Source organism: Tenrec ecaudatus, chromosome 9 (assembly GCF_050624435.1).
Source record: "Tenrec ecaudatus isolate mTenEca1 chromosome 9, mTenEca1.hap1, whole genome shotgun sequence".
Lineage (NCBI taxonomy): Eukaryota > Metazoa > Chordata > Mammalia > Afrosoricida > Tenrecidae > Tenrec > Tenrec ecaudatus.
This window is the reverse complement of record NC_134538.1, coordinates 41,389,926-41,401,399: the sequence shown is the minus strand read 5'-3', so window position 1 is coordinate 41,401,399 and position 11,474 is coordinate 41,389,926. Positions and strand designations below refer to the sequence as shown.

The 11,474-nt window shown below is 40.1% G+C and overlaps 1 non-coding gene across 1 annotated transcript; it reads right to left on the bottom strand.

The window, feature by feature from the left end:
- Positions 1–10,823: 10,823 nt before the first annotated feature.
- Positions 10,824–11,014, bottom strand: LOC142457417 (U2 spliceosomal RNA). The gene has a single exon (XR_012786164.1). It is a non-coding gene; the product is annotated as a U2 spliceosomal RNA (small nuclear RNA).
- Between the last annotated feature and the right edge of the window lie 460 nt (positions 11,015–11,474).

Here is an 11,474-nt window from a genome sequence, read left to right as displayed (position 1 = left end):
AAAGTGTCGAGGGCCAAGAACAGCACCTTGAAGACTAAAGTGGACCTGACTCAAGCCATGGCATTTCAATCACCTCGTGTACATGTGAAAGTTGGTTAATGAGTCAGGGAGATTGAGGAAGAATTTATGTAGTTGAACTCCGGCGTTGATAAAGAATCTTGAAAAGTACTGTGGACTGCCAGCAAAACAAATAAATCTCTCTTGGAAGACATGCATTTAGCATGCTGCTTAGAGGCCAAGAATGGAAACACTTCATCGCACCTACTTTGGGCATGTTATCAGGTGAGCGCACTCCTTGGACAAGGACATCGAGCTTGTTAAAGTGGAGGGGCTTGAAAAAGAGGAAGACTCTTACGGAGATGGATGAACAAAGTGGCTGCTTCAATGGGCTAAACCCAACCCAATTCTGAGGACGGCACCGTACTAGGCAGTGTTTGGCTCTGTTGCGCATAGGTTCACTAGGCGTCAGAACTTAATAACATGCACTTGTTGGACTAGCAGGGATCAGCAAATGCAGCCCAAAGACGTATGCAGCACTTTGAGCATGTACAGGTGGCTCTGAAGTAAAATGAAAATTTCTAAAGATGTTATTCAGATAACGAGGATTTCATTTGTCTAGAAAAAAATATATTTATGGCTCCAGAATTCTTTTTAAATGCTTGTTAGGGACAGGATTAGCTCTTCCATCTCAAAGGCTTGCCAACCCCTGGTCTTGCCTAATGCTTCTCCCCTGCTCCAGGTCCTTAGTCATTCATTCCCACCGAAATATTCACTACTTGGTTCTTGTAGACCCCAAATTCCTCTACAGTCCCGAGACCCATACTCAGTAAATGTTTAAGGGTGCTTTTCCATTCTCTCGGGGGGAAGAAAAGATTGAACATAAAAATTGTCACTGTTCATGTTATTCTCAAATAAGTTCTCCATTTCTCAGAAACATGCAACGTTATGATGCAAAGTCTCTCACCATAAACGGTACAGGTCTCGGCTGTGTGTTCCACTAAAAGAGGAGAAAGCTGGAAAACAATTGGGCTCAGACTCGGGCAGATGGACAAAATCAGGGACAGTGAACACTGATCACAAGAAGACAGACTGTAGCCTAAAAACTTTGGAACAGAGTGCTCAGGCACAGAATGAATCGACATGGAAGGTGGTGATCTCCTTGGCCCAGGGGACATGCAAACAGCTAATAGATCATAAATGGGTGAAAAAAGTATAAAAGGAATTGAAAGAAGACGAAGAACTTTGCTCCAGTGTCAATTACGTGTCAGGCACTCCGTTTGAACTTTGTATCTGTTACTTCATTTAATACCCACCATAGTGCTGAGGAAGATCTTGTCATTTGCACTGTGCCCACGAAGCAACTATAGCTGGAAGAAGGGGGACAACATTAAAATGCTATAACTGGTGAGTGGGCCTGATGCAAAAGCTCATCCTTTTTCTATTGGAACATGCTGCCTCCTTAGCAGGGACCAGGGACAATGTACAAGATTCATTTGTTCATATATACAAATATCTGGGAGTTTCCACAGACTGGAGTGGACCTGGGGACACAGGGAAGAGTGCCCGTGACACCAGGATCCTGGAAGGCAGTTCCAGCAGCTGCTGAGCTCACCACAAGAAGGACTTGCCAGGCCAACACTCCTTCTCCTTCTGTGTATGTTTAGATCATGATTAGAGCTGTATGAGCCCCCAGCAAAATGAGATTTCTTTTTAAAACCCAAACCATTTTATCAGGAACTAATCTAGATATCATACCATTCTATAGTTCAATAATATCAAGCAGTACTGTACAATTACTACCACAATCTATTTTAAAACATTTTCTCCCTTCTTGAACTCCTTGATATCAGTTCCCCTTTATCCCTACCCACCACCTCCCCTACTGCACCTCCCAGGGACCCTGATTCTAGTTGTCTCTGTAGGTTCATCAATCCTGGGTTTCATATACTGAAAAACATAGAAAAACAAAAAACGAGTCAAAGTTACCCACAATGTCAAAAGACAACAGAGATAAACCCCAATATGAAAAAATAGAGAGAAAATATTAAACATCAGATCAAGTCCAAAGTGTATCAGAGGGAAAATCAAGAGGAAAGGTTCTAACCATTAAAGTCAGATTTATCATTTTAATCTACTATATATAGTCTTTTTGTCTCCTAGTCTCTCTGTCTGATAACCAAGTGATTCCCAGGCCTCAGTTATGGTTCGAGAAATTACTGGATGAGGTTTATTTCCTGTGTAGATCCTGAAAATGTATTTTGGGATTCCACTGTCGTCCATAACCTCCGCACATCAGAATCTCACAATTTAAGCTCTGATACTATTCCCTCCTTCAGATTTGGATTTATAATCCTTGAATCATGGATGTTGCTGTGCTTCTTCCATGTGCCCTTAGTTGACATCTCACTTAAATGGCTGCTTGTTTACAAACAAGCCTTTAAGATCTCGTGCATTATTTTATCTGATAGCTGCCATCATCTAATTTTTTCACCACACTTGGCTATAGCACTCATCAGGAGGGTTTCCATCATGAGGGTGAGTATCAAGTACTAATGCTCCTTTTGACCAGCCTACTGACAAAAGCATACAAAAAATATGCCCCCTCCCCAATAAAAAAACAAACCCACTGCCATCAAGTCAATTATGACTCACAGCACTCCTGGGTGGCTGGTAGAACTTCTCCAGAACGTTTCTGAAACCATAAATCTATATAGGAGCAAATAACTTCATCATCCTCTCCTGGAGCATTGATCTTGTGATTACAGCCACATATTTAACCCACTGTACAGCCAAGGTTCCTTGTGTCTAAACAGGGTTACCCAAGGGTGAATGTTCCATTCTTTTTCCAATTCATTCACCTAGAAGCAGTATTTCCCAAAGCAAGTCCCCAGAACACAGAGCCATAGTCTGCTGCTTAGACTAAGATGATGGGTCCAGGTGGTGAGCTTGCCTGCAGGTTGCTCTTGCCACTGGAAGGTATCAGTAAATGCTGGTCCCTAGCAGAACTTCTTAAACATTTTCCATTCTCCACCCCTTCTTGCCTGAGCAAATTATATTCAATCTCAGGTATATAGGTATGTAAAACAGGTAGACAAATCAAATGCTTGTAGTAGTTGTTGTGTGCCATGAAATTGGTTCCAACCCATAGTGACCCCAAGCACAACAGAGGGAAACATTGCCCAGTCCTGCATCATCCTCACAAGTGTCCCTGTGCTTGAGCCCATTGTTGCAACTATTCTGTCAATCCATCTCCTTGAGGGACTTCTTCACTGACCTGCTGCTTGATCAAACATGATGGCCTCCTCCAGGATCTGGTTTCTCCTGACAACATGGCCAAAGTATGTAGAAGGAAGTCTCCCAATCTTGCCTCTCAGGAGCACTCTGACCTTACTTCTTCCAACACAGGTCTGTTTGTCAATTTAGTAGTCCATAGTACTTTCCATAGTCTTCTTCAGCATCCAAATTCAGATGCATTGGTTCTCCTGTTTTCTTTCCAACTTTCATATGTATATGAGGCGATTGAAAATACCATGGCTTGGGTCACCTACACCTTAGTCTTCACAGTAACATCCTTGCTTTTCAGTACTCTAAATAAGTCTTGTGCGGTAGATTTACCTAATGCAAGTCTTCTTTTGATCTTTTTTTTTTTTTATTGCTGCTTCCATGAACATTGATTGTGGATCCAAGCAAGACAAACTCCTTGACAACTTCAACCTTTTCTCCATTTAGCATGATGTTACCTATTGATCCATTTGTAAGGATTTTGGTTGTTTTTACATTGAGCTATAATCCATAATGAAGACTGTCATCCTTGGTCTACATCAGCAAGTACTTCAAGGAATCCTCCCTTTTCTTGCACAGTGTTTGGAGCAAAATATTGAATGATGAGGAAGCATCCAAAGAAGCTGGAAAGAATACACAGATTCACTGTTCCAAAAAGAACTCGTCAACACTCAGTGAAATGCCTTGGCATAGTCAACGAAACCCAAGTAGACATCTTTTGGGTATTATCTGCTTTGAGCCAAGGTATGATATCAGCAGTGATATCCCTTGTTCCATGTCCTTTTATGAATCCAGACTGAATCTCTGGTAGTTCCCTGTTAATGTACTACTGTAACTATTGTTGATTGATCTTCAGCAACATTTTACTGCCATGTGGTATCAGTGATATTGTTTTATAATTTGAGCATTCTACTGGGTCTCCTTTCTTTGAAATGGGCACAGATATGGATCTCTTCCATTCAGTTAGCCAAGTATCTTCCAAATTTTCTGGCATAGATGAATCCTCATTCAAGTTTTTAATCAACTTAATGAAATATTTGGATTGGTATTCCATCAATTCCTGGAGCCTGTTTTTGGCTAATACTTTCAGTGCAGCTTGAACTTCTTCCTTTAGCACCATGGGGTCTTACTGGTATGCTACCTCCTGAAAATGATAGAAGGTTGACTAGTTCTTTGGGGTACAATGTCTCTGGTGCATTTTTCCATCCTCTTTTAACACCTACATTCATTCCACATCATTCAATATTTTATCCATAGAATCTTTCAACATTGCAATTTGAGGCTTAAATTTTTTTCTTGAGGTCTTTCAGTTTAAGATATGCTAAGACTGTTCTTCCCTTTTGGTTTTCTAATCCTAGGTCTTGTACATTTTAATATACTATTTATCTTTGTCTTCCCAAGTTACCCTTTGAAATTTTTTGTTCAGTTCCTTGGCTTCATTCTTTCTTCCATTTGCCTCAGCTATTCTATGATTAAAAACAAGTTTCAGAGTCTTCTGACATCCACTCTGATCTTTGCTTTAATGCTTGCCTTTTTAATGACCCTTTGCTTTCTTCATGAATGACCATCTTGATGTCCTCCCACAGTTCATCAGGTCTTATGTCATTATTGTTCAATGCAGTAAATCTGTTCTTGAGATGTTCTCAAAATTCAGGCGGGATAGACTAAATGTTGTATGTTGGATCCATGGTTTTGTTTTAATTTTCTTCAGCTTTATCCTGAACCTACATATGATCAATTGATGGTATGTTCCAAACTCAGCCCCTAGCCTGATTTTAGCTGCTGATATTGAACTTCTCCATCATCTCTTCTCACAGATGTAGTTAATTTGATTTCTATGTACTCCATCTGTAGAAGTACATGTGTGTAGTCACCTTTTGCATTGTTGAATACAGGTATTTGCTATGAGCAAGTTGTTGGTTTTGCAAAATTCTATTATGTGATTTCCAGTTATGTTTCTATCCCCAAGTCCATCTTTTCCAACTAATGTAATGTTCCTTCTGTTTTGTTTCTATATTTTGCATTCCAATCACCAATAATTACTAATGCATCTTGATTGTATGTTTGATCAGTTTCTGACGGAAATCATTGGTAGAATTCTTCAGTTTCTTCATCACTTACTTTTGTGGTTGGTGCATAAATTTGAATAATAGTTGTATTGATTGGATTTTCTTGAATGTGGATAGATAAAATTCTATCACAGATACTTCATGATGGATTTTGCATGTCCTTTTTTTTAAACATTTTATTAGGGGCTCATACAACTCTTATCACAATCCACACATATACATACATCAATTGTATAAAGCACATCCGTACATTCTTTGCCCTAAACACTCTCAAAGCATTTGCTCTCCACTTAAGCCCTCTGCATCAGGTCCTCTTTTTTCCCCCCTCCCTCCCCATTCCCCTCTCCCTCATGAGCCCTTGATAATCTACAGATTGTTATTTTGTCATATCTTGCCCTATCCGGAGTCTCCCTTCCCCCACTTCTCTGCCGTCCATCTCCCAGGGAGGAGGTCACATGTGGATCCTTGTAATCAGTTCCCCCTTTCCAACCCACTCACCCTCCACTCTCCCAGCCTCGCCCCGCACACCCCTGCTCCTGAAGGTATCGTCCACCCTGGATTCTCTGTGCCTCCAGCTCCCATATTGCATGTCCTTTTTGACAATGAATGTCACACCATTCCTCTTGATTGGATTATTCCCGACATAGTAAACCACACACTTTTCTGATTTAAAATGATGAATACCCACCCATCCACATCAGCTAACTACTGCCTAGCATATCGACCATTATGCCTTCCATTCAATTTTTGACCACCTCCAATTTCCCTAAACTTCACACATTTCAAGTTCTGATCATTAGCAAATGTTTACACCTGTTTCTCCTTGCCCTGAGTCGTGCCTTTTCAGAAATGAAGATCCTGAAAACTCCACTCACACAGCCTTTACTCAACCGAGGTCGCCCTGGAAAATGACTCTGAGAAAGCAGCTCTTCCTCAGTGACCTTTCTAATGCCTCTGACCTGCGGGACACATTCCCCAACAATCTCCCATAATGCTCTGCTTCCATTCACTACGCCTTCACTCTCTGACAATGTTTCTAAGCTGTGTACTAGATTTTCAGTGGCTCCTTCCTGTGACATGGGGAAATGAGTCCTTCTTTGTTGTTTGTTCTTGGTCTGGAAGTTCTGCTGAAACCTGTTCACTTTGGGTGACCCTGCAGGTCTTTGAAATATCAGTCACATAGCTTTCAGCATCACAGCAATACACTTAATTAATAATAAGTCCGAAATAAATGTATTCTAAAACATTCTTTGGTATACATATTATTTTACTATTTATCAAAGACTAAATTTTTCATAGTAATGAGATGTATGTGCTTGTTTATTTTTACATATAGAATTTAATCTTGGTGGATTATTTGATATTGCAGGGCACAGAGCATCTCTAACACTTTTCAGTTTAGCAATATTTTTATTTTATTATCATCAATGCTGAGAACAACATATAAATATGTAGTACAAAATTGCAGAAGTATGTTTAGGGCTATTTCAAAAATTGTTAGAAATTCTGTTATAGTCACAAGCCAGAATTTATTTAACAATTCTTTTAGGGAACTCCAGTTTTAAACCCGTGTCTCTTAATAATTTGGCAAATTCTTCATGAACTTTTAATGACCGATGATTGGCATTGTTTTATTATTTCAACTGAGTATGGTTAATGAACCCAATTTATTTTTTTAGAATCAAAATTTGAAGTCAAGTATTCTGAAACTGTATCTCCAGGGACTTCTAATGATCAATTTAACTCTTACAATTAAATATTTGGGAAGGTTATTTTCAATTTTAAAATAATCTGTAGCTGTAAACATTTCTGAAGGACTATTTTCCACCTTATTCTTCTAAATGCTAACTCTTTTAGTCAAATTTTCAATTTTTATCCTTTAACATAAACATGCTATACTTTTTTCTTCAAAGAAACATGTCATTGAGTTTTTCAAAAATAATTAACAGATAATATAGTTTGGAAAGTCATAATTCATTATAAAAATTAACAAATTCTTATTTATGCTCCATCAAAAATATAATTAGCTTCTCTAATCTGTTTAACCTTTGCCCTCTTGAGAGCCACCTTACTTCTACATGCAGTAAGAAGACTCGTAATTGGAGTCCATGGCTTTGCATAAGTTTAAAAACAAACAACTGTTAAGGATACTTAATGAAGTTAATAATCTTGATAGTAGCTTGAAGTACAACATCTAAGTCTGGTGATTAATTTTTATTTCAAATGCCTCCTGTTGGATTATGTGGTGAGTAAAAGTATGTTCATTGCCATGACCTTTAACTGTTGCTACAAGTCCAACATTCTCACGCATCGTGCTTCAGCACTGTACAGACTCCCATGCAAGTTTTCCAATGTAAACCCTTTATTTGTGGAAAATTCCTCGACTTTAAGATATATTTATATATATTCTTTTCTTGTGTGCCCTTTCAAAGGGCAGCCAGACAGTAATTCTTCGTGTATGCTTTCTTCAGAGACATATCTTACATAAAGTAATAGCTGTGCTATATTAGTTGTTTCATCTCACTGAATTGCAAATTTTGGCTTCCCTTAAACCTGATAAGAAGCTGACACAATTGGTCATCACTAATTTCAGAAATCCTTTTGGAAATAGTATCATTCAATAAAGGAATTTCATTAATTTCTTCCCATACATTTTCCCATGAACTATTTCTGACATTTTAATTGCAGCAGGTAACACAATATTTTCTTCTATCATATAGGTTTTTTAAAATAGAAATTAAATAAGAAGTTCCATTATGAAAGTAAATAGTTTCCATTAACATTAACAAAATTTTGACACATTATTTTTCTTTAATTTTTAAGGCATTTTAAATATTCCTTTGGTTTATTGTAGTGTGCTGCATAATTGCTATTAAAAGGTAATTTTCATTTTGCTGGTTTCATGCTCTCCACAGCTAAAATTTCACTACAAATTAAACAAAGAGGCTTCTCCACACCATCACTATCATTAGAAGTAAATTCATATTGCAAAAAGGCTGCTACCTGTTTCCTTTCTCTTCTTAATTTGGGTGCACTCGACCCACTAGTGAAGACTTAGCTGCCGTATCATCAGTATTTTTCCATCTTCTGTCTAAATTTAGCCACTTACCCATAATAAAAATATTTTATCTTAAGATATAGCTAAATATTGCTAATGCTTTCTACCAACAGAAATGCACTTGCTTACTCCAAAATGTGCATAGTCCCCTTCCCCTGTCTTGACTTGACTTTCCCCTCAGCATCACTTATCTTTCTGGTAGGAGTGTCTGTTCATTTCGGGTGACCTTAGCATAATTTTGTTTGTCAGCAATTAAAGGTCATCTCCCACTCGCCCAATCTTGCACATCTGACCCCAGCTGAAGTGAGGCCTCCTCTGTCAAAGTGATTTTTGAGAAATGCATACAAAGAGGATGCTGCATTCCAACACGATGCAATCCAGGGATACACTCTACTCATATGATATGTATATGCTGAGGAGTGACAGTAGAAAAATATTAAAAGTCTGTCTGTCTGTTATTAAACTATTATGTCTCTGCAAGAAACCTTGCAATACACAACACAAAACTGTCTCGACTCTGAGTCGAGGTGCCTGTAGCAGCGCTTGGTGGCATTGCCTGGCGCGAGGGCACAACACGTGCAAAGTGAACGTGCTGTGTGCTCAGAACCAGGGCTGCAGTGTAGCCCGCAATACAACATGGATTAGCACTGCCTAAAACAGCTCAGACCCATTACGTGTTTGATTTTGGATTAAGTTTGGGTCATGGTGCATTCAGAAACTTTATATTGTTGCCAAATTTTCGTGACCCACGGGTTGAGATGTTTTCGACTACCTTGGGCCAGCCCCTGTGAAGGCTCAAGCTCATTTCCAACCCGGATCCTGAGAGGGTTCACTGCTCTCTTTATAACAATTGCTTCCCAGGACAGATGATCCCTTCAGGACCGGGGCTGAGAGTGGCGATACTGGGAGGCAGGTGTGGAAAGGGGGAGCCGATAACAAGGATCTACATATAACCTCCTCCCTGGGGGACAGACACCAGAAAAGTGGGTGAAGGGAGACATTGGACAGTGTAAGACATGACAAAATAATAATAATTTATAAATTATCAAGGGTTTATGAGAGAGGGGGGAGCGGTGAGGGAAGGGGGGAAATGAGGAACTGATACCAAGGGTTTAAGTAGAGAGCAAATATTTTGAGAATGATGAGGGCAACAAATGTACAAATGTGCTTGACACAATTGAGGTATGTGTGGACTGTGATAAGAGTTGTATGAGCCCCCAATAAAATGATTTTTAATTGCTTTCAAATTTATTTGACTGTGGCATTTTATATTCAGCCCTACGCAAATCACGCCACTAAAGCCAATGTATAATGAAACAATACTTATCATTATTGTGTGGGGCAACTGCAAATAGTTTCTGTCCTGTTTTCTTTTTACCATGGCTCAAGACCTTCTAAATCAATTCATGACACCATGGTTTGAAAAAACTGATCTAGAAACCATCTTGATTTCTAGGTAAGCTGACCCCACTCTAAATCAGAGGGTCAAAGAAAAGGTCACAGAACTAAGAATCGAGAGACTGAGACTCCAGCCCCAGCATCCCTGCTTCCTGGCAGCAAGACCTCAATCCAGGGGCTTCTCCTCCCTGAAACCCTGATCACTTCCATCCATGCTGGTACAACCTGGAATCAGACAGGAAGTAGATAAGGTTCTCAAGGAGAATTGAAGGGACATAAGCATTAGTCGCTGGGTCAAACCCACCTGCCACTCCTCAGGAGAAAGTTGAGGTTATCTGTTCCTGTGAGGACCCGATATAAGCCAACATAAGTAAGAACAGATGGTAGGATGGCGGTCAGAGAGTCCAGAGATGAGAAGAGGAAGCATATGCGGGAACCTGGAGGGAGAGCTGTAGGAGGACCCCCCACAGAGCACAGCCAGTACCCTTTAAGATGTATCCATTGCTGGATGGATCAGATATCACATCTGATGAAGCAGAGGCAGTGTTGAGAGGGGGAGACCCCCTGTGAGGGGAATTAGCGAAAGAACTACAGCAATGACCTGGACATGATAACAGACTGAGCAGCATTTCTTTCTTGTACCCAAGGTCACCAGAGCCGGGCAACCTGAAGGCAGCCGACAACAACCCAGTTTCCATGGTGGTTGTCTCTGGGGGTCTTTGAATGGAAGGTACTGCAATAAATAAGGGATGAATTCCATAGCAGGGCTCCATCCATGGGGCGGACCCTCTAGGACTGGACAGAGGCAGTGGCCATCCACTTCTGGCAGTCAGGGGATCTTAGCAGAACCATGAAAGTTCAAGGTCCTGGGCCTGTTTCTATAGAGGAAAGCACTGGGATTTTCCAGAGGAACATAAAGAAAGGGTTGCTAACTTTTGGAATTCAGACTCTTGGAAGGATTTTATTTTAAGCAGGGAAAATGACACAGCAAAAGCTTTCTTTTTTAAAATCCCCCGAAGGGGTGTACCGTTCCTGAAAGTACTGCAATGCCAGGTCGATGCGTGGAGTGGACGGAGCAAGCTCCTATTCCAACTCCCTGCTCCAAAAATCCATTTAATCTATTGTCCTCAGATAGAGGACGTATCAGATATTAAACAGATAAGAACAGATACTACACTTGATCTTAGCCAAAAGGCTGAGAAGCGATTTAAAAAGGCTTTTTAAAAAAGAAAGAATTCCATCTGGCAGCTCTGTGGAGGATAGAAGGGAGAGAGATGCTGGAGTCTGTGAGAAGGGATTAAATTGGAATGCCCTGACCACTTCAGTTCCCTGCTGGACTGTAGGTAGCAGGGCTTGGGGGATAGAGAAGTGTTTTCACCTTCAATTTCTGCAAATTTAACGAGCTCCCTTTCAGCAATAGTGAAAGAATCTAAACATCACCAGTTTCCAGATTGGTTTGTGGGGCTCAGAATGGAACTACGAATCTCCTTGCCCTTGGCCAAAAGCACACAAAGGAAAGTGTTTGAGAACAGATGAGATGGCTGCTTTAAAAAACATCACACACAGGTATCTGCAGAGGAAATTCATCCAATGTTTGTGGATTAAATTCCCCATCAGTCATCGAAGATTTAATTTTAATTAATGGAACAGACTGGTAGAATACCTTT